The sequence below is a fragment of the Ranitomeya imitator genome, chromosome 5 (assembly GCF_032444005.1).
Source record: "Ranitomeya imitator isolate aRanImi1 chromosome 5, aRanImi1.pri, whole genome shotgun sequence".
Classification (NCBI taxonomy): Eukaryota; Metazoa; Chordata; class Amphibia; order Anura; family Dendrobatidae; genus Ranitomeya; species Ranitomeya imitator.
In genome coordinates this window covers 406,364,962-406,389,230 of record NC_091286.1, presented here as the reverse complement: position 1 = coordinate 406,389,230, position 24,269 = coordinate 406,364,962, and the positions used below count along the sequence as shown (strand labels likewise).

At 45.4% G+C, this 24,269-nt stretch overlaps 1 long non-coding RNA gene and 1 pseudogene across 1 annotated transcript; both read left to right on the top strand.

Annotated features, from left to right (window-relative positions):
- Positions 1-24,269, top strand: part of LOC138638021 (cytochrome P450 2J2-like) — a 151,895-nt pseudogene that overhangs the window by 35,306 nt on the left and 92,320 nt on the right.
- Positions 8,135-9,900, top strand: LOC138680775 (uncharacterized). Its single transcript, XR_011321767.1, has 4 exons — positions 8,135-8,221; positions 8,586-8,778; positions 8,943-9,103; positions 9,224-9,900. It is a non-coding gene; the product is annotated as an uncharacterized lncRNA (long non-coding RNA).

Below are 24,269 nucleotides of genomic sequence, written 5' to 3'. Positions count from 1 at the left end.
TACTCTGTTCTATTCTTTCTTTTTAGCTAGTATGGCCTCCTATGCTAAATCCTGATTTCATTTCTGCGTATGTTATTTCCCTCTCCTCTCACAGTCAATATTTGTGGGGGGCTGTCTTTCCTTTGGGGATTTTCTCTGAGGCAAGATAGGTTTCCTGTTTCTGTCTTTAGGGGTAGTTAGTTCTTAGGCTGTGTCGAGGGGTCTAGGGAGTGTTAGGTACCCCCCACGGCTACTTCTAGTTTCGCTGTTAAGTTCAGGGTTTGCGGTCAGTATAGGTTCCACCTTCTCCAGAGTACGTCTCATGCTGCTCCAAGGCCACCAGATCATAACATTCATTAGTCTGCGGCAACTAAACATGCTGCTCCTCTCCTGACAAGTTGCCGTGGATTACCACACAGTTCATATAGCAGATACACTTCTCTGACATAACTACAGTACATTACAATCCCCTTGTTTGGGGTTACCTTCCAGGAGCTCCGCTCCTCATGCTGTCAGTCCAGACCCACCGAAGAACAATAGCTTCCCCAAACAGATCATCCAGGTCCACGGTCTTTCAGGTGCTCCAGGAAGACTCCACTCACAGGAGCTACCAACACAGACTGCCTACGACCACGATCACACTGTGCTTTTCAGGATGTCCATCCCCACTGGGACCGTCCAACACAGAGGCATGTGGCCTGTCTAGGTGCTATACAGGACATTAATCCAACACCCCAGGCCACCAGGTCCAAAGCCCCACTACGTGCTCTTCAGGGAGACGGCACTCCCAACACATAGGCTTACAGGATCTTACTCAGAGAGCATACAGGAACCACACCGGAGCCATGTGATCCACACCCTGGTCACATTATATACCTTTAACCACTCCCCCTAGGTGGGAGTGTGTGTGTGGCTAGTTTGACCCACCTATCTCTCATAACTAGCCTTGCTAGCCTCCCTTAAGAATTACACAACTACTTGTGGGACTACAGGTCCCAGAACACAACATTGCTTCAGGCTGACAACGCAGAGTTCCTTCCTCTGTGACACACATATCGACCATTCACCACAATGCCGGACACTGTCTTACTATCCCAATTACGCCTCCATGTGTGTCCTGGGGAGCATCACACAGGGCAGGCCTTGAATTCAATGCAACACTTTTTCAGGAGTCCCCCCCTGGACATCTTATGACAGGAAAATTGCGGTGCGTCGTAATTTTTGGCAGCCCATCCACTCACAGCATAGGCTACAACAGCTTAGGAGACCCACTGTTTCATAATGGCCCTTTAAGAAGATTAATGCCGCCTGATGCACCTGTAAAAATAGGCTCTGTGACTCTAAAAGTCCCTCCTTCGTAAATGAAACAAGGAGCCTCTGCGCGCCGGACGCGGCCTCCTCTTCCTTCATTAGCATCCCCGGTGCAACTGCGCATGCCCGGAAAAAAAAATAACAGCGCAGGTGCCGGGAACGCTAATGTAGGAAGAGGAGGCCGGGAACGCTAATGTAGGAAGAGGAGGCGGCGCCCGGCGCGCAGAGGCCCTGAGTGACGGCTGTGGTGCGTCTGTGTTGGGGGGGAAAGACCTGCCCCCAGGTCTAATTCGAGGTATGAGGGGGCACATTATAAAAGCGATTATTGCAGCTTTGGCAGGGACCAGAACTAAAAGAGCCACCTTGACAGAATGCAGCATTAGTGCTGCACAAGATGGCTCTTTTAGTTCAAAACGCCTGGGGAGGGGGGGGGAGGGGTGACAGGTCCCCTTTAACATGTTAGGATACACCATAACACAAATAAATTAAAAATATGGCAAAAATATTGCTTTTTTTGGGAATACTAACACATAATATTGTATTGATTAAGATTATTGCACTTGTTTTTCATTATGGAATAAATGGCACTATAATAATAATAATACTAATAAAACACAGACTAAAAAGTGATTTAAAAAAATCATAGAAATTGGGTGCGGTCATGAAGGTGAAACCAGGCTAAGTGGTTAATACCAAATCCAAATCAAGTCTATGCAGGTGTTACAAAGCCTAAGGATACTATTATATTGCATTAGTATTTGCAATCCAAAAGGTGGAGCACCTGGATGATTTACAAATCTTTCCATTCTGTTTTTTTCCACTCACTCTAACTTTGATACAAAACACCAGTCTTGTGGTATGTGCACAAGTTGCAGATTTGCTGCGAATCCGCAGCGTTTTTTTCCTTGCAGAAACGCTGCAGATCGGCAATTGATTTACAGTACAATGTAAATCATGGGGAAAAAAATGCTGCGCTAATGGTGCGGAAAAATCTGCATGGAAAAAATGCAGCAGATTCAAAAAAGGACCATGTCAATTCTTTTTGCAGATCTGCAGCGTTTTTGCACCCATTGACTTCCATTGTGTCAGGTCAATCCGCAGCAAACCCGCAGATATAAAAAAGATCTGCAGATTTGCTGCGGATGTGCCTGCGAGAAACACTGCAGATTGGAAGGGGGAAGAGTGTGTGGATGGAGTGTGGGTGGATACTGTGTGTGGGTGGAGACTGTGTGTGCGGAGAAGATGTGCGTGTCTGTGTGCGGGTGTTTGTGTGTATCTGTGTGTGTCTGCGGGTCTGTGCCAGGCTGTACGGGGGTCTGTTTGCAGGGGTCTGCGGGGCTGTGCGGGAGTCTGTGGGGCTGTGTGTGTTTGTGTGTGTGGGTGTGCGCGCAGCTGTGTGTGTGTGTGCGGGGCTGTGTGTAGGAAGGCATCTTCTGATGGGACTTTTAGTCCCATCCAGCTATGCCTGCTACAGAGACAGCTAGCCGGATGATGGAACAGTATAGTCCCATCATCTGGCTACTGTGTTCAAGTGTAAAAAAACAAACAAGAAAACCCCAAACACATACACAAATATAGACATACAGTACATACAACACACAGTACATACTCGCCACACAGCTAATCCCCAAAGCCATCGATCATCTGTAAGAAATATAAAAATAATAAACCAACAATATACTCCCTGATCCGCAGTAATCCATGTAATAACGAGTGTCCCATGACGATCTTCTGTGGAGAGCTGTCATATCGGCAGATGCGACTGCTCTCCAGGGGATCCGATGATACAATGATGGAAGGTATCCTTCCGCACTGTATCCCTCCGCCGCTGTCACTTGCGGCACAGCTGCGTGGGAAAATTCTCACGCAGCAGTGCTGTAAAATGAGAGCAATGAACTCCGTGAACCCTCAGTGATAACACTGCAGGAGCGATGTCACTGTTCTGTCGTGGGACACTCATTATTAATTGGATTGCGTCGGACAGGGAGTATGCGTTTGGTTTATTATTTTTTATTTTTTGCAGGTGATCGATGGTGGTTGTAAGTATGGTGAATTTAAGAATATTAAAATACTTTTTTCTGGCTGTCTTTTTTTAACTCTTTCACTACTATAGGATTAGTAATGGATAGGTGTCTTATTGACGCCTCTCTAGTACTAACCAGGCTTAATATCACCTTACAATCAAAGGTGACACTAACCCCTTATTACACCATATGCCACCACTACAGGACAGTGGGAAGAGAGAGGCTAAGTGCCGGAATTGGCGTATCTTACAGATGCACCATTTCTGGGGTGGCTGGGAGCTGGTATTTGTAGCCGGGGGGGGCAATATCCATGATCCCTCTCTAGGCTATGAATATCAGCCCGCAGCTGTTTGCATAGCCTTTCTGGCTATAAGTAATAGGGGGACCCCATGTCATTTTTTTGGGGGGCATCCCCCCGATTTTAATAGCCAGTAAAGGCTAAATATACAGCTGCGGGAAAATATTCATAGCCTGTGAAGCTCCATGGGTATTAACCCCTTCCCAGGGTATAAGCATCGGCCCCCAGTCACTGGCTTTCCCACTCTGGACTTGAAAATTGCGCGGGAGACCATGCCAATTTTTTTCCCATTTTTTTAAATTAAACTGATATTGCATTTAAGGCCGGGTCACAATTGTCAGAAACTCGCACGAGTCTCGCACCTCAATACTCGGCACTGCCGGCAGCACTCGGGACCGGAGTGTGCAGCTGCATGTATTTCTATGCAGCTGAATGCTCTGGTCCCAGTGCAGGCAGCAGTGCTGGTAGCGAGTTTCTCGCTAGTGTGACCCCAGCCAACGCAGATTTTGTGTATGTGTGTGTGTTTGTGTGTCTTTATTTAACTCTTTATGTACAATTTATTATGTTTATTACTAAACATCGGGCTTGATATTATCTATCTATAGATCTATTTATCTATCTGTAATCTATCTATCTGTAATCTATCTATCTGTTATCTAGCTATCTATTATCTATCTATCTATCTATTATCTAATTACAAAAAATAAGAAGCACAGAAAAACAAATTTAGGGTGCAAAGCCCCTCGGGCATGTTGCAAACCTTATTCTAGAAGTCCAAAAAATCAGAGGCAGCACAACATTATGGATAAAGTTTTGAAGGTGTTCAAATTTTAATAGCCCATTATGGCGACGTTTCAGCTCATAAAGAGAAAGGCTCTTTATGAGCTGAAACGTCGCCATGATGGGCTATTAAAATTTGAGCACCTTCAAAACTTTATCCATAATGGTGTGCTGCCTCTGATTTTTTGGACTTCTATCTATTATCGATCTATCTTTCTGTGTGTGTAAACATTATTCTTCAATCGAGTATGTAAATGAAGAGGTTGGACAAGAAATGACATCACAATTCTTTTTTTTTTCAATAATCGATCTTTATTTAGCTTTCAAAAACGCATACACATCCGCATGAAAAAACATCAAAAACGCATAAAAAAGGCATCAAATCCGCACCTACGGTTTCTGGCAGGAGAGGGAAGAATCTGCACAGAAAAGTCCACAGGCAAATCTGCAACGTGTGCATATACCTTAGAGAATGTGAAACTATTATGTTCTAAGCAGCAGCACAGTAATGGGGTATTAATGGGACATTTTAATAAATTAATTTAATATACAATATAACCGGCGGACTCCTCAGGATCATGGTTTGGGTCTCTGAAATCAGATCTTATGTAGCCAGAATGTCCTTTTTGCTTGTCTGTTCCATTTATATGTTCTCCCAGGTTGTAATATTGGCTTCTGTTTTGTATCTGTAGCTACTTAATTGATTGCATATCTTGTTGTAGCTTGTTGCATTTTCTGTTTTGCAACAAGTTAAATAAAACTAATAAAGACAAATTAAATTACCGGTATACAGTGGTATCTCTTAAAATCAATTTTAAGCCCGTCTAAAGGGAATTTGTTACAAGGTTTTTGCCACCTAATCTGAAAGCAGCACAATATAAAGATAGAAGCCCTGATTGCAGTGATATATCACTTTCTGGGCTGCTTAGTATTGTTTAGATAAAATCACTTTTTTTATAAGCAGGAAATTATATAGGTTGTCCACTTCTTTAGCATTGATGACCTAACCTTTGGATAGGTCATCAGTGTCTGATCGGTCGGGGTTCGAAACCCGCTGTTCAGCTGTTTAGTGTCTGCAAAACTTTTTTTGTCAACAGATTGCTGCTGGATCCATTTTAACAGATTATTATTGGACATGTGCATTACATAGCAAAACTCTACTAAGGCTGGTTTCACATTTGCGGTTGTGTCCACAGCGTTTCGGACGCATACATCCGCATGCGTCTCGATTTCCTACATTTAACATTGTAGATGCAGGTGCATGCGTTTGCTTACGCATACGTTTTTTTGGCAGTGTGCAGCTGACGCATCAAGTTAGAATTTTTGTGGCGGCAAATTTCAGCCGCTATACACATGCGGATGTTTGCGGAAGGAATGCGTCAAATTAACACAATACAGACTATGGGAACGCAGGCATACGCAAGTGCTTGCGTTCGCTTGCGTTTGCGTATGCATGCGTTCTTCTGAGTAAATATGTCTAGGAACTTGTTTGAAGCCACACCCCAAGCAAAGGTTATAAAAGTAAGTGTGGGCAGTGGAAGTCTATTACTCTCAAAGACTCCTGAAGGGAGAAAAGCATTGCAGCCTCAAGTGTGGAAGCTTCTATCAAAATGTAAGTATACAAGCTATATGTCTGCCTGTCTGTTTTTCTCCCTGCAGTCTGTAATCATTTCTATCATTCTTGCAGCATTCCTCATGTGTCCTCCTCTGAAGATCAGAGCTCACCCAGTGGACAGGAGACTGGAGTGAGTACATTTTATGCTGATTGATAAGTATTCACTGTCACAATTTTGCACATGTGGCAAAATATTTCTTTTTATTTTTACAGAACCCTTCCAGTGCAGGTGAACAGGAGCAGCAGACTCTGGCCCAAGTACGGTGTTCATTTTAGGACATGGTCACAAATCAAAGTCAAACATCAGAAATACTCTGTCTGATACCTGAGTCTGATACCGGAGTCTGATACCGGAGTCTGATACCGGAGTCTGATACCGGAGTCTGATACCGGAGTCTGATACCGGAGTCTGATACCGGAGTCTGATACCGGAGTCTGATACCGGAGTCTGATACCGGAGTCTGATACCTGAGTCTGATACCTGAGTCTGATACCTGAGTCTGATACCTGAGTCTGATACCTGAGTCTGATACCTGAGTCTGATACCTGAGTCTGATACCTGAGTCTGATACCTGAGTCTGATACCTGAGTCTGATACCTGAGATTAGTAAAATTTGTAAAATTAGCTAAAATTAGTACCTGGGATCACTTGAGCTTGTGGTGCAATGGTAAGGCCGACGGCTGTAGTCTCTAGACGCCGGATCCGTTTTTTTTCCTCCGGATCCGATTTTCTTCTGCCGGATCCATTTTTTTACACCGTCTCCGTTTTTCTTCTGCCGGATCCATTTTTTTACGCCGTCTCCGTTTTTCTTCTGCCGAATCCATTTTTTTACGCCGTCTCAGTTTTTCTTCTGCCGAATCCATTTTTTTACGCCGGATCCGTTTTTTTCTGCCAGATCCGTTTTTTTCTGCCGGATCCATTTATTTTACGCCGGATCCGGTTTTTTTTATGCTGGATCCGTTTTTTTCTGCCGGATCCGTTTTTTTCGCCATATCCGTTTTTTTCTGCCGGATCCATTTATTTTACGCCGGATCCGGGGTTTTTTACGCCGGATCCGTTTTTTTTCGCCGGATCCGTTTTTTTTCTGCCGGATCCGGCTTTTTTCACCATATCCGTTTTTTTTCTGCCGGATCTGTTTTTTTACGCCAGATCCATTTTTTTTTACGCCGATTCCGTTTTTTTTTCGCCATATCCGTTTTTTTCTGCCGGATCCATTTTTTTTCACCGTATCCGTTTTTTTTACGCCGGATCCGTTTTTTTCGCCATATCCGTTTTTTTCTGCCGGATCCGTTTTTTTACGCCAGATCCGGTTTTTTTTACGCTGATTCCGGGTTTTTTTTCGCCATATCCGTTTTTTTCTGCCAGATCCATTTTTTTTCGCCATATCCGTTTTTTACGCCGGAACCATTTTTTAACGCTGGATCCGTTTTTTTTTCGCCGGATCCGTTTTTTTTCCCGCCATATCCATTTTTTTTCTGCCGGATCCGTTTTTTTTACGCCAGATCCGTTTTTTAAGCCAATTCCGTTTTTTTACGCCAGATCCATTTTTTTTTCCACAGAAGAAAAATGGATCTGCCGGAAAAAAACGGATCCGGTGAAGAAAAATGGATCCGGCGTAAAAAAAAAAAAAAACGGATCCGGCGTAAAATAAACGGATCCGGCAGAAAAAAACGGATATGGCGAAAAAAACGGATCCGGCAGAAAAAACTGATCCGGCGTAAAAAAAAACCGGATCCGGCGTAAAAAAAATGGATCCGGCAGAAAAAAACAGATCCGACGTAAAAAAAAATGGATTCAGCAAAAGAAAAACAGAGACGGCGTAAAAAAAAATGGATCCGGCAGAAGAAAAATGGATCCGGTGGAAAAAAAACGGATCCGGCGTCTAGAGACTACAGCCGTCAGCCTTACCATTGCACCACAAGCTCAAGTGATCCCAGGTACTAATTTTAGCTAATTTTACTAATTTTACTAATTTCAGGTATCAGAGTCAGGTATCAGAGTCAGGTATCAGAGTCAGGTATCAGAGTCAGGTATCAGAGTCAGGTATCAGAGTCAGGTATCAGAGTCAGGTATCAGAGTCAGGTATCAGAGTCAGGTATCAGAGTCAGGTATCAGAATCAGGTATCAGACAGAGTTTTTCTGATGTTTGACTTTGATTTGTGACCATGTCCTAAAATGAACACCGTACCCAAGCTTCGGTGGCAAGACGGCGTGTAAGTATTCTTGACTTTTTTTTTTTATGTATTCTTGACTGTTGTCGGTACTCTTGCCTTTTTTAATTTATTCTTGACTGTTTTTGGGACGCTTGACTTTTTTTTTTTTACTGTTTTTGTTTTAAGGGCAAAGACTCACTGCTGTATTCCTCCTGCGATAATCGCATCGCACTGCACGGACTGGCCATCACCTCTCCTGACTCAAGCATGACAGCATGATGGATTACTATTCAGCTGTCAAGTTCAGGTCAGGAGAGCCGACAGCCAGTACGAGTTTTACAATGCGATTCTCGCACGAGAAATACAGCAGTGTGTCTCTGCCCTAGTGTTTTATCTTTCTAAAAAAAAATTTTTTCATTTCTAGGTCCCACACCGGGAGGATGAATACATTGACAACGACCTCCTCATCACCTTGGAGCAGGAGCGAGTTGCGTTGTGGGACACCCGGGAGCAGCAGCACTCGGACACTGTGGTGATTCGGTGGCTGTGGAATGAGATGGCCTAAGCGCTGATGGATGACTGGGACAACGCCACATCACGGATCAGAAAGACTTTTTGTAAGTATTGCAGTGTGGTCTGATGTGGCAGTGAACCTGAAGGCCGGGATCATACAACCGTGTGTGATGCGATAAACTCCTGCAAGTTTGTCGCATCACACACGGTTGTGGGATCCCAGCCTAAAGTGCATTGTTTAACAATTTACTTTTTTCCATATTCACAGTGATCAAACTCAAAACCCGTTGGCATTCAATGAAGGATCGCTTCAACAAGGACCTGAGACAGAAGATCCAAGTTCGCAGTGGTGCTGCAGCAATGCTTGGGAAATATAAAGACCACGGGGGGCTGGCTTTCCTGAGGCCTGTCCTTGCTCAGATAGCATAAGTAATTTTGTGTTGTATTCCATTGTGTTGTATTCCTAATCTGAATTTTTCTATTCCACAGGAGTTAGTGCTTTTACAATTGTTATTTTTTGGTAGTAATGGTTTTCTTTTCTTTTCACAGAACCTGTAGCAGCACTTTCGAACCTGGATCTTCCTCTGCAGAGGTCCCTCATCGAACTGCCACTGACCAGTCCCAGCTATCCACCAGTGAAGCAGCAAGAGGGTTGGCGTCACAGGCTGGAGAACAGGCAGCTGGTCCTTCAGGTGTTCCCCTGCCCCAGTCCTCTGCCTCTCTTTTGGGGGGCTCTTCCCGCCAGTGGCAAAAGGCCTCAGACAGGTCACTCATGCCCGAGTTTCTTCACTTGACCTCGGTGTTCCAGAATGGCCTTAAGGTGCGGGGAGATAGACTGGAAAGTGGTCTGACCCATATTAACACACTTTTCCAGGATGTCCACCAACGCCTTAACCATCTGGAAGCCGACCTCCAGAGACCAGCACACCATTTTTTTTAACAAGATAGAACAGGGCATGTCAGAACACCTTACGCCTGAACTCCAGCTCAACGTGATGCAGGCCTGCAATGCTGCTTACGTTCAGACTCGGTACTTCCAGCAGCCACAGGTGGTATTTCCACCTGAGCCACCAATCACACACTTAAGGTACCGTCACACTGAACGATATCGCTAGCGATCCGTGACGTTGCAGCGTCCTGGCTAGCAATATCGTTCAGTTTGACAGGCAGCAGCGGTCAGGATCCTGCTGTGCCATCGTTGGTCGGCGCAGAAAGTCCAGAACTTTATTTCGTCGCTGGACCTCCCGCAGACATCGCTGAATCGGCGTGTGTGACGCCGATTCAGCGATGTCTTCACTGGTAACCAGGGTAAACATCGGGTTACTAAGCGCAGGGCCGCGCTTAGTAACCCGATGTTTACCCTGGTTACCAGCGTAAATGTAAAAAAACCAAAACACTACATACTTACATTCCGGTGTCTGTCCCCCGGCTCTGTGCTTTTCTGCACTGTGTAAGCGCAGCGGCTGGAAAGCACAGCGGTGACATCACCGCTGTGCTTTACGGCTGGCCGGCGCTGACAGTGCAGGAAAGCACAGCGCCGGAGAGGACAGACGCCGGAATGTGAGTATGTACTGTTTGTTTTTTTTACGTTTACGCTGGTAACCAGGGTAAACATCGGGTTACTAAGCGCGGCCCTGCGCTTAGTAACCCGATGTTTACCCTGGTTACCAGGGGACCGGCATCATTAGTCGCTGGAGAGCTGTCTGTGTGGTAGCTCTCCAGCGACCACACAGTGACGCTGCAGCGATCGGGATCGTTGTCTAGATCGCTGGAGCGTCACTTAATGTGACGGTACCTTTAACCTCTATGCCGAGTTCTGCTGCATACCACTGTACGGCCACCACCATGCCCAATCCTGCTGCACACCACTATACCACCTTCAGCATGCCGGGTGCTACTGAAAGCCACTCCACCACCATGCCAAGTCCTGCTCCTACACGACCGTCCACCTCCACCACCAGGCCGGGTCCAGATACAGCACGACTGTCCACCGCCATCACTACGATGGGTCGAGATACAGCCAGGGGTGAACCTAGCCTCTCTGCTGCCTGAGGTGAACTGCAAAATGGTGCCCCCCCATCATAAAATCAGTATATATTTAGGAAATAGGAAAGATTTTTTAAGCCTCCACCACGACAAGGTAGACTCTTTTGGCCCAGCTCTACTCTACTCTGACGTATTAAACATTTGTTAAAATATCCAATACAATTTAGGTATATTTTTATTTTTCAATTTTTAAAATGATCAATAATATCACATATAGGGGACAAATATCATTGCACCATGACCAAACCATATATTACCACCACATAGTGACCTATAATACCGCATACAAAGGAACAAATAATACCACACCATGTCCAGACACCATATTACCACCTCAGTGACAGAATAATACCACATACAAGGAACAAATACCACCACACCATGCCCAGACCACATATTACCACCACATACAAGGAACAAATAACGCCACACCATAGCTGGACAACATATTACCACCACATAGTGACTGAATACTACAATACTGATCATTAACAAAAAAAACACATGACTAATATCACCTTAAGTGCTATTATACACAGGAGATCTGTACTTAGTATGCAGTGTCTGTGTACGGGTAATACAGTGATCACCAGTGACATTATACACAGGAGCTCTGTATATAGTGTATAGTGTACAGGTAATACAGTGATAACCAGTGACGTACACAGGAGGTCTGTATATAGTGTCAGTGTACAGGTAATATAGTGATCACCAGTGACATTATACACAGGAGCTCTGTATATAGTGTATAGTGTACAGGTAATACAGTGATCACCAGTGACGTACACAGGAGTTCCGTATATAGTGTCAGTGTGCAGGTAATACAGTGATCACTGGTGACATTATACACAGGAGCTCTGTATATAATGTATAGGTAATACAGTGATCACCGGTGACATTATACACTGGACCGCTGTATATAGTATGCAGTGTATAGTGTGCGTGTACATGTAATACACTAACTCACCAGTGACATCTCTAGGTGAAGTCCTTCATCTTCGCTTTTAATCTTCATCCAGCACAGACCGCCATCACATCTTCCAGCCAGGGCTCATCTCTGCAGGAAATAACAAAGTTCTCTTGAGCACCACTTCCAGAACACATTACTTAATTTTATCCCAAAGTCTAAACTACACCAGATGAAGAAAAAAAAAGCGACAGTGTTGCTCTGCACATTAACAGGACCGCCTCCCCTATTTAAAACAGTATCCTCAAAAAAATAAAACAAATGCATAACTGCAGTAATAATATCCATTAATTAGCATATAAATCAAGAATTGAACAATCCACAAAATAGATTATCTGTGTTGAAAGGTGCATATTAAAACTTATCCTTTATTAGGTAAAATTGTAAAAAGCCAAATTAGTCAAACAAAAACAAAGGGGTACCACAGTGAAGGAAGTGCCCTATAACCAACGAACAGAAAAGGGGGGGAGGGTTGTTAAAAAGGTACCACTGGCCTCTCAGAAAGAAAGAAAGAGAACAGAGAGAGAAAGTAAGAGGGGAAAGAAAGAACAGAAAGAGAGAGAAAGGAAGAACAGAGAAAGAAAGAGGGGAAAGAAAAACAACACAGAGCGAAAGAAAGAACAGAGAGAGAAAGAGGGGAAAGAAAGAAAGAAAGAAAGAAAGAGGGGAAAGAAAGAACAGAGAGAGAAAAAAAGAGGGAGAAGAAAGCACAGAGAGAGAAAGAAAGGGGGAAGAAAGAAAGAGCAGAAAGAGAAATAAAGAAAAGAGAGAGAAAGGAAGAACAGAGAGATAGAAAGAGGGGAAAGAAAAAGAATAGAGAGCGAAAGAAAGAACATAGAGAAAGAGGGGAAAGAAAGAACAGAGCGAGAAAGAAAGAGGGGAAAGAAAGAAAGAAAATAGAGAGAGCGAGAGAGGGGAAGAAACAACAGAGAGATAGAAAGAACAGAGAGCGAAAAAATGAAGAAAGGAGAGAAAGAACAGAGAAAGAAAAAAAGAACACATAGAAAGAAAGAAAGAACAGAGAAAGAAAGAACAGAGAGAGAAAGAAAGAACAGAGAGAGAAAGAAAGAAAGATTAGAGAGGGAAAGAAAGAACAGAGAGAGAGAGAAAGAAACAGAGAAAGAAAGATTCTATAAAGATACAACAGCAGCTTGGTTCCCATTGTAATGCCCACCTGAGCCCTCCCGATGCAGGACATATCATGATGCGCTTACATGGCCGGCATCCCCGATTCCAAGGCGATCCTGCTGTCGGAGGACACTGTGATGGATCTGAATCATTCCCTGAAGTGCCTGCATGGTTCCGTCACAATCTCCTCCCGAAATTACCTAATTTCCTGTCAGCTTCCAGCACGTCACTGCCGGTGGAACATCACGTGCGAGTTTTAAAGTGCTCCTCGGGGCTCCGCCGTGTACTCCTGTGTCCACGGGAAAAGTATGCTCCCGGCCTGGACAGCGGGGCAGACTCTCAAAATCGGGACTGTCCCGCTGGATCCAGGACGGTTGGGAGGTATGAAATTTGCTCCTCACCATTCACCAACTTCGTACACCTCATTCACACACGTTTCCGCTTTGTATGGCTTGTACACACACAGCTCCGCTCCGTACACCTTGCGCACACACAGGGCTCCACTCAGTGCACATGCGGCTCTACTCCGTACACCTTGAACACACACGGCCACGCTACATACACCTCGTACACAAATGGCTCCACTCCGTAAACCTTGTACACATGCGGCTCTGCTCCATACACCATGGACTTAAGCGCCTCCGCACCGTACACACAAGGCTCTGCTCTGTACACACATGGCTCAGCTCTGTACACTTCGTACACACAGGGCTCCATTTCGCATATCCCGTACAGATCCGTCTCCGCTCTACACCCCGTACACACGGCTCCGCTCCGTACACCAAGCACACACATGGCTCCACTCCATACACCTTGTACACACACGGCTCCCCTCCATACACCATGTACTTATGCGGCTCCGTGCATACACCCGTAGACACACAGCTCTGCTCCGCTCCGTACACATACACGGCTCAGCTCCGTACACCCTGTACACACGCAGCTCCGCTCCATACACCCCATACACACACGGCTCCGCTCTGTACACCCCGTACACATGTGGCTCCGCTCCATACACCCCGTACACACGCGGCTCTGCTCCATACTCCTCGTACACATGTGGCTCCACTCCATACACCTCGTACACACGCGGCTCCGCTCCATACACCTCGTACACATGTGGCTCCGCTCCATACACCTTGTACACACGCGGCTCCGCTCCATACACCTCGTACACATGTGGCTCCGCTCCATACACCTTGTACACACGCGGCTCCGCTCCATACACCTCGTACACACGCGGCTCCGCTCCATACACCTTATACACACGTGACTTCACTCTATACACCTCGTACACATGCGGCTCCGCTCCATACACCTCGCACACACACACGGCTCCACTCAGTGCACATGCGGCTCTGCTCCGTACACCTTGTACACACGTGGCCACGCTACATACACCTCGTACACACATGGCTCCACTCCGTAAACCTTGTACACATGCGGCTCTGCTCCATACACCATGAACTTAAGCGGCTCCACACCGTACACACAAGGCTCTGCTCTGTACACACATGGCTCAGCTCTGTACACTTCGTACACACAGGGCTCTATTTCGCACACCCCGTACAGATCTGTCTCCGCTCTACACCCCGTACACACGGCTCCGCTCCGTACACCAAGCACACACATGGCTCCACTCCATACACCTTGTACACACACGGCTCCCCTCCATACACCACGTACTTATGTGGCTCCGTGCCATACACCCGGTAGACACACGGCTCTGCTCCGCTCCGTACACATACACAGCTCAGCTCCGTACACCCTATACACATGCAGCTCCGCTCCGTACACCCTGTACACACACGGCTCCGCTCTGTACACCCCGTACATATGCGGCTCCACTCCATACACCCCGTACACATGCGGCTCTGCTCCGCTCCGTACACATACACGGCTCAGCTCCGTACACCCCATACACACGCATCTCCGCTCCGTACACCCTGTACACACACGGCTCTGCTCCGTACACCCCGTACACAAGCGGCTCCGCTCCATACACCCCGTACACATGCGGCTCCGCTCCATACACCTCGTACACACGCGGCTCCACTCCATACACCTCATACACACGTGACTTTGCTCCATACACCTCGTACACATGTGGCTCCGCTCCATACACCTCGTACACATGCGGCTCCGCTCCACATACATCGTACACACGCGGCTCCACTCCGTATGCCTCGTACACACCCGGCACTGCTCCGCACACCTCGCACACATGCGGCTTCGCTCCATACACTCGCACACACACGGCTCCGCTACATTCACACTGTTAACCCCTGCTGACCCCACACATAAACTTCCTCATCCCGCACCAAGACAACTAGCACAGCAGAGTCCTGCATGCATACACCGAGGCCACTGATCATGTGATCCTTGACTCCTTCCCTCCTGTGACCTCCTCACAGGTCCTGTGTGCACAGAAACCAAAACAGCCTTCTTTGAGCAGCCCAAGTAGATGCAGGAGAGGAGCAGCTTCAGGACCTGTGATGTCATGATCACGTGACCGGTCGCGTGAGGCGAGGAGGGCTGGAAGGAAGGATTCAGGATGCAAATTCAGTTACTATAGCGGCAGAATCTGCCGCCCTCTCTCTCCATTGAAGGCAGTGCCGCTTGAGGCAAAGTACTCAACTTGCCACATGGTAGCGGCGCCTCTGGATAGAACACGGCTGTCTGCCGCCACTACCAGGATGGGTCAACATTCTGCATGCCCTGCTGACCCCACCACTCCCACCCTCCCAAGAAGAAGCAAAAAATAAATTTAAACGAACTAAAGCCAGCAGAACTGTTATGCTACCTCCACCCTCACCTCCCAATGTGTCTGTGTTGTCCAGTTTTTCTCTCCCTTCCAATGTGTCTCTCTCGTCCCATGCTTCCACTCCTAATGTGTCTACTTCCATCCTTGACCTCCCAGACCCCACAAGTTTAGTTACCCCTTCCCCTGGAACCGCTTCATCGTCCACCGATAGCCAATCCTCCCAGCTCCACACCCCCCAGGTCCATAAAATTTCCCCCTCAGTTGATAAAAACTAATATTTTTTTGTAAATAATAATAATAATAATAATAATTTTATTTATATAGCGCCAACATATTCCGCAGCGCTTTCCAAATTATAGAGGGGACTTGTACAGACAATGGACATTACAGCATAACAGAAATCACAGTTCAAAATAGATACCAAGAGGAATGAGGGCCCTGCTCGCAAGCTTACAAACTATGAGGAAAAGGGGAGACACGAGAGGTGGATGGTAACAATTGCTTTAGTTAGTCGGACCAGCCATAGTGTAAGGCTCAGGTGTTCATGTAAAGCTGCATGTGGAGCGCCCCCGGGGGCCGTGGAGTACTCGGTACCAGGCCCTCTTCTGTTCTCAGTAGGGATGTCACGGTGGCTGACCCGGTCCGTGGCCCTCGGGAGGTCCATTGGTGAAAAGGGGAGAAGGTCTTTAAAGGGATAGTATTCATGACGCCACCTGTGGTATTCGGTCAGGGTGACCGACGCTGCTTAGGGGTCCACTGGGATGATGTTATGGCAGCTAGATGGTATACCTTCCCACAGGTGAAGTATGTTCCCAGGGCTTCCCAGAGTGTAGATGGTGGATGATGCAAGGCGCAGTGAATAACGAGGACACGGGTGCAGTCTCTTTACCTTTACTGAAGGCTTCAGCATCCACAGTCCAGGGTAGGGACCACAGGGTAGGCAGAGTCTGGCCGGTCTGAAGGCAAATCCAGAGTCCCCTTATCAAGGAGGAATTCAATAGCCTTCCCCTAGTGCACAGTAACTCAGTAGGTCCCTACTTGCATAAGCTACCATAAGGTCCTCACTGTTGTTACTCCTCTCTGTCCCCCAGATGATACGGATAGGACAAAACCCGTATGACTGATGGCCTGAGGCTTGTTTATAGGGACCCTAGAGATGCCCCAACCCCCACAAGTTGCCACCGTGTCTTCTTAGGTATAAAGGTCGGACAGACAACTTGGAATTAACTGTCCTGCCAGTCTCTGAAGTAACGGCATAGAGCTTTTTACTCCCTCGGTATTCTGGCCACCGGATCTACGCTTCAGAAGGAGGCAGCCTGCTTCTCGCTGGTCTCCCACTGATGTTTCACTCCTGTTGCTATGACTTCTTTTCTCACTCACTACAGCACAATTCCATTCTTGTCCTTTCTTAGGATACTGCCGCATGGGTTGCAGGCGCAGCTCCGTGCCCTTCTTCCTCCTCAGACTTCAGTCTGGATCTGATTAGAGATCACCCTAGCCAGCTCGGCCGGGAGACCTTTCCTCGTCGGTCCCCAGCCAGGAACTCTCCTCAGACTTCTCGTTCTGATACTCACTAACTTCCTCACCAACCCCCCAGTTTTACCCTAATGTGAGGAGTGGCCTAATAGATAGAACCCTTAGCTCCCCCTGGTGGACTGGTGTGTGAAGTGTGTGTGTGGCTGTGATACCTGAAAAGAAGATCTCCTTCATTGCCTTCAGACGTAACATCACTCCCCTGGTGGAAGAATAACATTACTGCAACAAACCAGGAGTCTGGGGCGCTGCACATGAACCAGTTAACTGCCTAAGTATGTAGCAGTATAGACACAGAGGGCTATTAACTGCATAAAGTGTATGAGAACATGATGCGAGGAACCCAATTATGTTGTTTTTTTTTTAATGAGCCACACAGGGATAGTTAGGTTAATGCATTGAGGCGGTAGGCCAATCTGAACAAATGAGTTTTTAGGGCACGCTTAAAACTGTGGGGATTAATCGTATTAATCTAGGTAGTACATTCCAAAGAATCGGCGCAGCACGTGTAAAGTCTTGGAGACCGGAGTGGGAGGTTCTGATTATTGAGGATGCTAACCTGAGGTCATTAGCGCATGGGTTACATAACCCAATTTGGTTATAATCCAATACCTGTCTCATGCAATCTGCATGATACAGCGAGTGAACTATATAAAAACTGTAGTTGTGAATCGGTGATCACCTTATTAACCTCTAAAAATTATTATTCTAATATAGAGGACACTTGGAACAGATGTTTAACTATAGGTGTTTTATTGTCAGCAAACATTAAAGTAAAGTTTCATAATTACAGGTACATAACATTGCACAACATTACAATGTTATGTACACATAACACACGTCGCCGTATACACACACTGTGTTTTTGCCACCTCTTATCTCCCTGACACACAATCTACAGCTCCTCTTTTTTATTTGCTTGACACTGCAGCTTTGCTTCTTGTATGTGCAATATGCAATATGCAAATTGCCTCTTCTGAGAAAAAGAGGACTTAAACTCTATAGCGCCACCTGTTGGAAGTAATGGAGCTATGAGGTGGCAAAAACACAAAGAGGAATGAAAATCCTCAAAAAATATATATTAATACAGCAAAAAAGTTCAGGGGTCTACAATGCTCACCTGCCCAGGTGTCAGCACTAGGGCACTCAGGATGAAGTGTTTTCTGCATCCTGAGTGCAATAGTTCTGACACACGGGCAGGTGAGAAAAGATATCAGGTGGATTAGCTCCATCATCTCTTCAGTCTGCAGTAATACATAGAAATAGAGCAAAGCAGACTGAAGAGACTATGGAGCTAATCCAATGTCACCTACCATAGCACTGACCTCAGAGAGAAGAGGTGTAGTGTAAAGCATGGGTTACATAACCCAATTTGGTTATAATCCAATACCTGTCTCATGCAATCTGCATGATACAGCGAGTAAACTATATAAAAACTGTAGTTGTGAACCGGTGATCACCTTATTAACCTCTAAAAATTATTATTCTAATATAGAGGACACTTGGAACAGATGTTTAACTATATGTGTTTTATTGTCAGCAAACATTAAAGTAAATTTTCATAATTACAGGTACATAACATTGCACAACATTACAAGAACACTAAACCATGTCATCTTGCCAGGACAGATGTCCACTCTCAGAAACAAAGTAGGACGGAAATGTATCCCTCATTAGGGCAACTTCAACGGTTGTCCTGAAAGGGGGATGATGGTAATCTGGCAATGGGTTAGAAACAGGTTCATCAAGTTCAATGTTGGGTTGCTCCTTAGCCATTATATAGTTGTGCAGCACCACACACGCCTTGACAACCTCATCGACTGTCTCAATTTTTAGATTTATGGCTGTCCCTAAAATGCGCCATTTTTAGACAAGGATACCAAAGGCACACTCAAAAGTTCCTTTTTGTGTGGTTCAAGTCCCGACTGGAGTATGGTTTCAGGAGGTTTCCACACATCTGAAAGGCCTCATCCCCAACCACAACAAATGGCATTTGCGGGCCTTGAGTATTGGGAAGAGGCTGTGGCAGGGGGAAATTAAAATGATTCCCATACAACCTTTGGCCCATGTCCGAGTTTTTAAATGTCTGGGAGTCATTACCACGGCCAAAAGATCCAATGTCCACGGCGACAAACCTACTGTTTGCAACTGCAATCGCCATGAGCACTATGGAAAAATATGTTTTAGAATGAAAGTACTCTGATCCAGTTCCAGCCGGTTTGGTAATCCTGATATGTTTTCCGTCCACTGCTCCCAAACAGTTGGGGAAATCACAAAATTGGTCTGCAGTTTGCTGCCACATTTCCGTGGTGGGTAGGGGGATAAATTCCACATATAGAACATCCCACAAAACCCGGCAGGTGTTTGCAACAATCCCAGAGAGTGTGGAAATTCCTATCCGGAACTGGAAATGGAGCGTTGATAGGCTCTCTCCAGTAGCCAGGAATCAGCTGAAAAGAGAAAGAAAAATATAAATCAGAACAATAATTTTTATGACTGGGGGTTTTGCAAAAAAGAGAAAGAAAGAAAGAAAGAAAGAGATAGAACATGGCTTTTAGAACAATAATATTTAGGACAGCTAAACAAAAAAAGGAGAAAATATTAAGTACATTGCAGAACAATAATAATTATGACACTCGTTAATGTTTATTACGTACCTTAGTGTCACCAGCAGACATTCCTCAGCAGACGTTCCTCAGCAGGAATTGCTCTACGGAGCTGGGTGTCCTGCCTCCTGATGGCTCCTTGTACACAGTCCAGCAATTCCATAAAGCTGTCTTGAAACATCCTTGTGTACTCAAAATATTTCTGTGGGTTTTCATGGAGCTCACTGAATAAGGAGTGGTAGGCTCCATGGCTCTGTCATAGTTCAAGAATCGGGTGCTGCCAATAGCGTCGACGCCATCTTCTCTGTTTTTCTCTTTTCCGTTCTTGCTCACAAGCAAATGCAAAGGAAAGAAACAAGTTGACAACCAAATCCAGATTACGATAGAAAATCTCCATGCGAAGATCCATCTTGACACAGGATACCGGAGCAAACTGTGAGGATTTAATCTGTACAAAAGTTTATATAGAGAAATCCCATGAGCCACGCCATTTGGCATGGCTTGTTTCAAGGAAATTCTTCTTTAAATAATATTTCCTTTCAAATGCATGCACATAAAAACGCGAATGCATGCAAAAACGCATGTAAACGTGTGCAAAAGTTTTGTTTTTATCCGTAATGCGTAAGTTGATGCGGATAAAAAAAACGCAGCGTTTGTATGCGTTTTGCATTGCGGTTGCATCCAAAATGCTGCGGACACAACCGCAAATGTGAACCTAGCCTAACAGATTCCCTGAAAGGCTTTCTTTATACAGAATGCTTTTGCTGTGTTTTTTCTTTTTCTCCTTTAATCCATTTTTACAATCATTTTTGTGTGGCTTTTTATACACACTTTTATATGGCAATTTACATGAAAAAATTTTGCTTGTAAATGCATCTGGAAGAATTATCATATGTTCGGATTTTTTTCTAAAATGCAGTCATTTTTCATTTATTCCCAGTTATCAGAGATCTATGGAAATATCATGACCATTTGGGTTGGTCAAAATCCTTTGATTGTGGTGACTGGATATGAAACTGTAAAGCAATGCCTGATTGACAACTCAGAACAAGTGTCTAATCGACCTACAACACCATACTTTCAGCTCTATGCTGAGGAAAAAGGTAACTAATAAGTAATTATACATATACAATGGTAATATATTTATATAATACAGCTGTGGCACTTTGTGTAGGTTTGCACTATATAATGGAAAATTGATGTGCTTACCACTTACAGGAGATGCTAAATCTAGTTTCCGCTTCATTATCATGATCAGGAACAACTTTTGAAGCACCACAAGTTCCATATTCTGAATATTAACTTCAAAGTGTTGCTTTATTTTCAGCACAATCTGGGGATTATTTTAATAAAACCCAACTCTTCAGGTAAAAGTCACACATCATTATGTCTAAAGGTACCGTCACATTAAGCGACGCTGCAGCATTATAGACAACGATGCCGATCGCTGCAGTGTCGCTGTTTGGTCGCTGGAGAGCTGTCACACAGACAGCTCTCCAGCGACCAACGATCCCGAAGTCCCCGGGTAACCAGGGTAAACATCGGGTTACTAAGCGTAGGGCCACGCTTAGTAACCTGATGTTTACCCTGGTTACCATTGTAAATGTAAAAAAAAAACCCTACATACTTACATTCCGGTGTCTGGTCACGTCCCTCGCCTTCAGCTTCCCGCACTGACTGTGAGCGGCGCGCCGGCCGGCCATAAAGCAGAGCGGTGACGTTACTGCTGTGCTGTGCTTTACGGCCGGCGCTCACAGTCAGTGTGGGAAGCTGAAGGCGAGGGACGTGACCAGACACCGGAATGTAAGTATGTAGTGTTTTTTTTTTTACATTTACAATGCTAACCATGGTAAACATCGGGTTACTAAGCGCGGCCCTGCGCTTAGTAACCCGATATTTACCCTGGTTACCAGTGAAGACATCGCTGAATCAGCGTCACAACGCCGATTCAGCGATGTCAGCGGGAGATCAGCGACCAAAATAAAGTTCTGATCATTCCCCAGCGACCAACGATCTCCCAGCAGGGGCCTGATCGTTGGTCGCTGTCACGCATAACGATTTTGGTAACGATATCGTTGCTACGTCACAAAAAGCAACGATATCGTTAATGAAATCGTTATGTGTGACGGTACCTTAAGACTTGGAGTGGAAGTGGCGTTCACAAGTCTTTAATCCCTTTACATTCTTCTGTGAATTCCCACATAATTGTCACAAAATAAAATAGTGGCCGAAGAGCTGAATAAAATGCCATTTTCATTTTTTAACTTCTCCTCTTCATTGCAGCGATTTTAGCTTGTAAAGTTTAGATTATGATTTTTGATAAATCCAAGAAGCCATGGCCAGAGATTAAGAAGTGTATGTTTCCAACTGGAATGACATTTGCCAAACATAAGCAGGAAGCATGATGCAAGGGTAAAAAAGAACACGCCAATCGCCATAGCTGAAAACAAAATTTCTCAGTGTGAGACATTTAATGGCCAACAGTCTGTTTTCCTCAATGGTCTAGACTACAAAGTCATGGATGATTAGAAAGGGTCTGGAAAAGAGCAGAGATTACTAACACCTTTCAACTTTCATTTAACAGCTGTGATTGAGGGGGGATGCAGTACAGCAGAGCTGAGCTTTGTCTTGTTACAAACACCTCAACAGCTCTCCTTTCACAGTACTGTCAACTTTGTTGTACTGTTCCTTCCCCCAGGCTGACTGTGATGAGATGAAAGCTGAATAAGTGTATGTAATCACACTCAGCTCTGCTCCGCTCCTGGCACTTTGTAATCACACACAGTTGTGGAGTGAGATCAGTGAAATATAGGACTGCTTCTCATTATATGCCTCAGAGAGGAGAATGCCCGTTTTACACTAGTGTGTGGGCGTGTTATTTTCTTCCCCAGTATGTTGCTGCTTGCTTATGATTGGTCAAGCTCATATAAAAGAAGAAGTACACACCCCCTTTGGATTTATCACAAATTATAACCTAAACTTTATAAGCTAATATCTTTGCAACGGAGAGGAGAAATGGAAAAATAGGATGTGGCCAGTTTAACATGCTGAAAGGTCTTCTTTAACAAGAACCGGTCATGTTCAAAAAGGGTATGTGGATATAAAATCTTTTTTAAGCAGGACACACTTTCAAGTTTTTTCAAGAGAAATACGCTTCAGGAAACACTGGCATCTTTGGGGGGCTTTTTGGGGATGTTTCCAGAATGCTTTTTTTGACTGCAGAAGAGTTTTTGAGAGTTTTTCAGTATTTTTCTGGTCTCTTTTTAGTGGTTTTTTCAGTTTTTGTTTTAATTTTTTCTACATCCAACAATGATGAAACCAATAATAGTATCAAAAAGATGTCCAGGCATCTTCCCATTGACTTGTATTATGAGGTTCAAAAGGTTCAAAGCATCTTCAGAAAACACCTGAAGAATGTCAGCCCTTTTCTTTTAACTGCTTGGCATCTTTGAAAACCTGAAGATGTTAAAATATGCTCAAAAGATTGAACAGATTAAGTCAAATTTACATAGAAATTCATATACCGTATATACTCGAGTATAAGCCGACCCGAGTATAAGCCGACCCCCCTAATTTTGCCACAAAAAACTGGGAAAACTTATTGACTCGAGTATAAGCCTAGGGTGGAAATGCAGCATTTACCGGTGAATTTCAAAAATAAAAATAGATCATTATTTCCCCATAGCTGTGCCATATAGTGCTCTGCACCGTTCATATTTCCCCATAGGTGTGAACCATATAGTGCTCTGCACCGTTCATTGTGCCCCCTAGCTGTGCCATATACGGTGCTCTGCACCGTTCATTGTGCCCCATAGATGTGCCATATACGGTGCTCTGCACCGTTCACTGTGCCCCATAGCTGTGACATATACGGTGCTCTGCACCGTTCACTGTGCCCCATAGCTGTGCTGTGCCATATACGGTGCTCTGCACCGTTCATTGTGCCCCATAGATGTGCCATATACGGTGCTCTGCACCGTTCACTGTGCCCCATAGCTGTGACATATACGGTGCTCTGCACCGTTCACTGTGCCCCATAGCTGTGCTGTGCCATATACGGTGCTCTGCACCATTCACTGTGCCCCATAGCTGTGCTGTGCCATATCCGGTGCTCTGCACCGTTCACTGTGCCCCATAGCTGTGCTGTGCCATATACGGTGCTCTGCACCGTTCACTGTGCCCCATAGCTGTGCTGTGCCATATCCGGTGCTCTGCACCGTTCACTGTGCCCCATAGCTGTGCTGTGCCATATACGGTGCTCTGCACCGTTCACTGTGCCCCATAGCTGTGCTGTGCCATATCCGGTGCTCTGCACCGTTCACTGTGCCCCATAGCTGTGCTGTGCCATATCCGGTGCTCTGCACCGTTCACTGTGCCCCATAGCTGTGCTGTGCCATATACGGTGCTCTGCACCGTTCATTGTGCCCCATAGATGTTCCACATAAATTTGTGCCGCCGCTGCCGCAATAAAGAAAAAAAAACACATACTCACCTCCCTTGATTGCAGCTCCCGGCGTCTCGTTCCGGCGCCTCCATCTTCCCGGCGTCTCT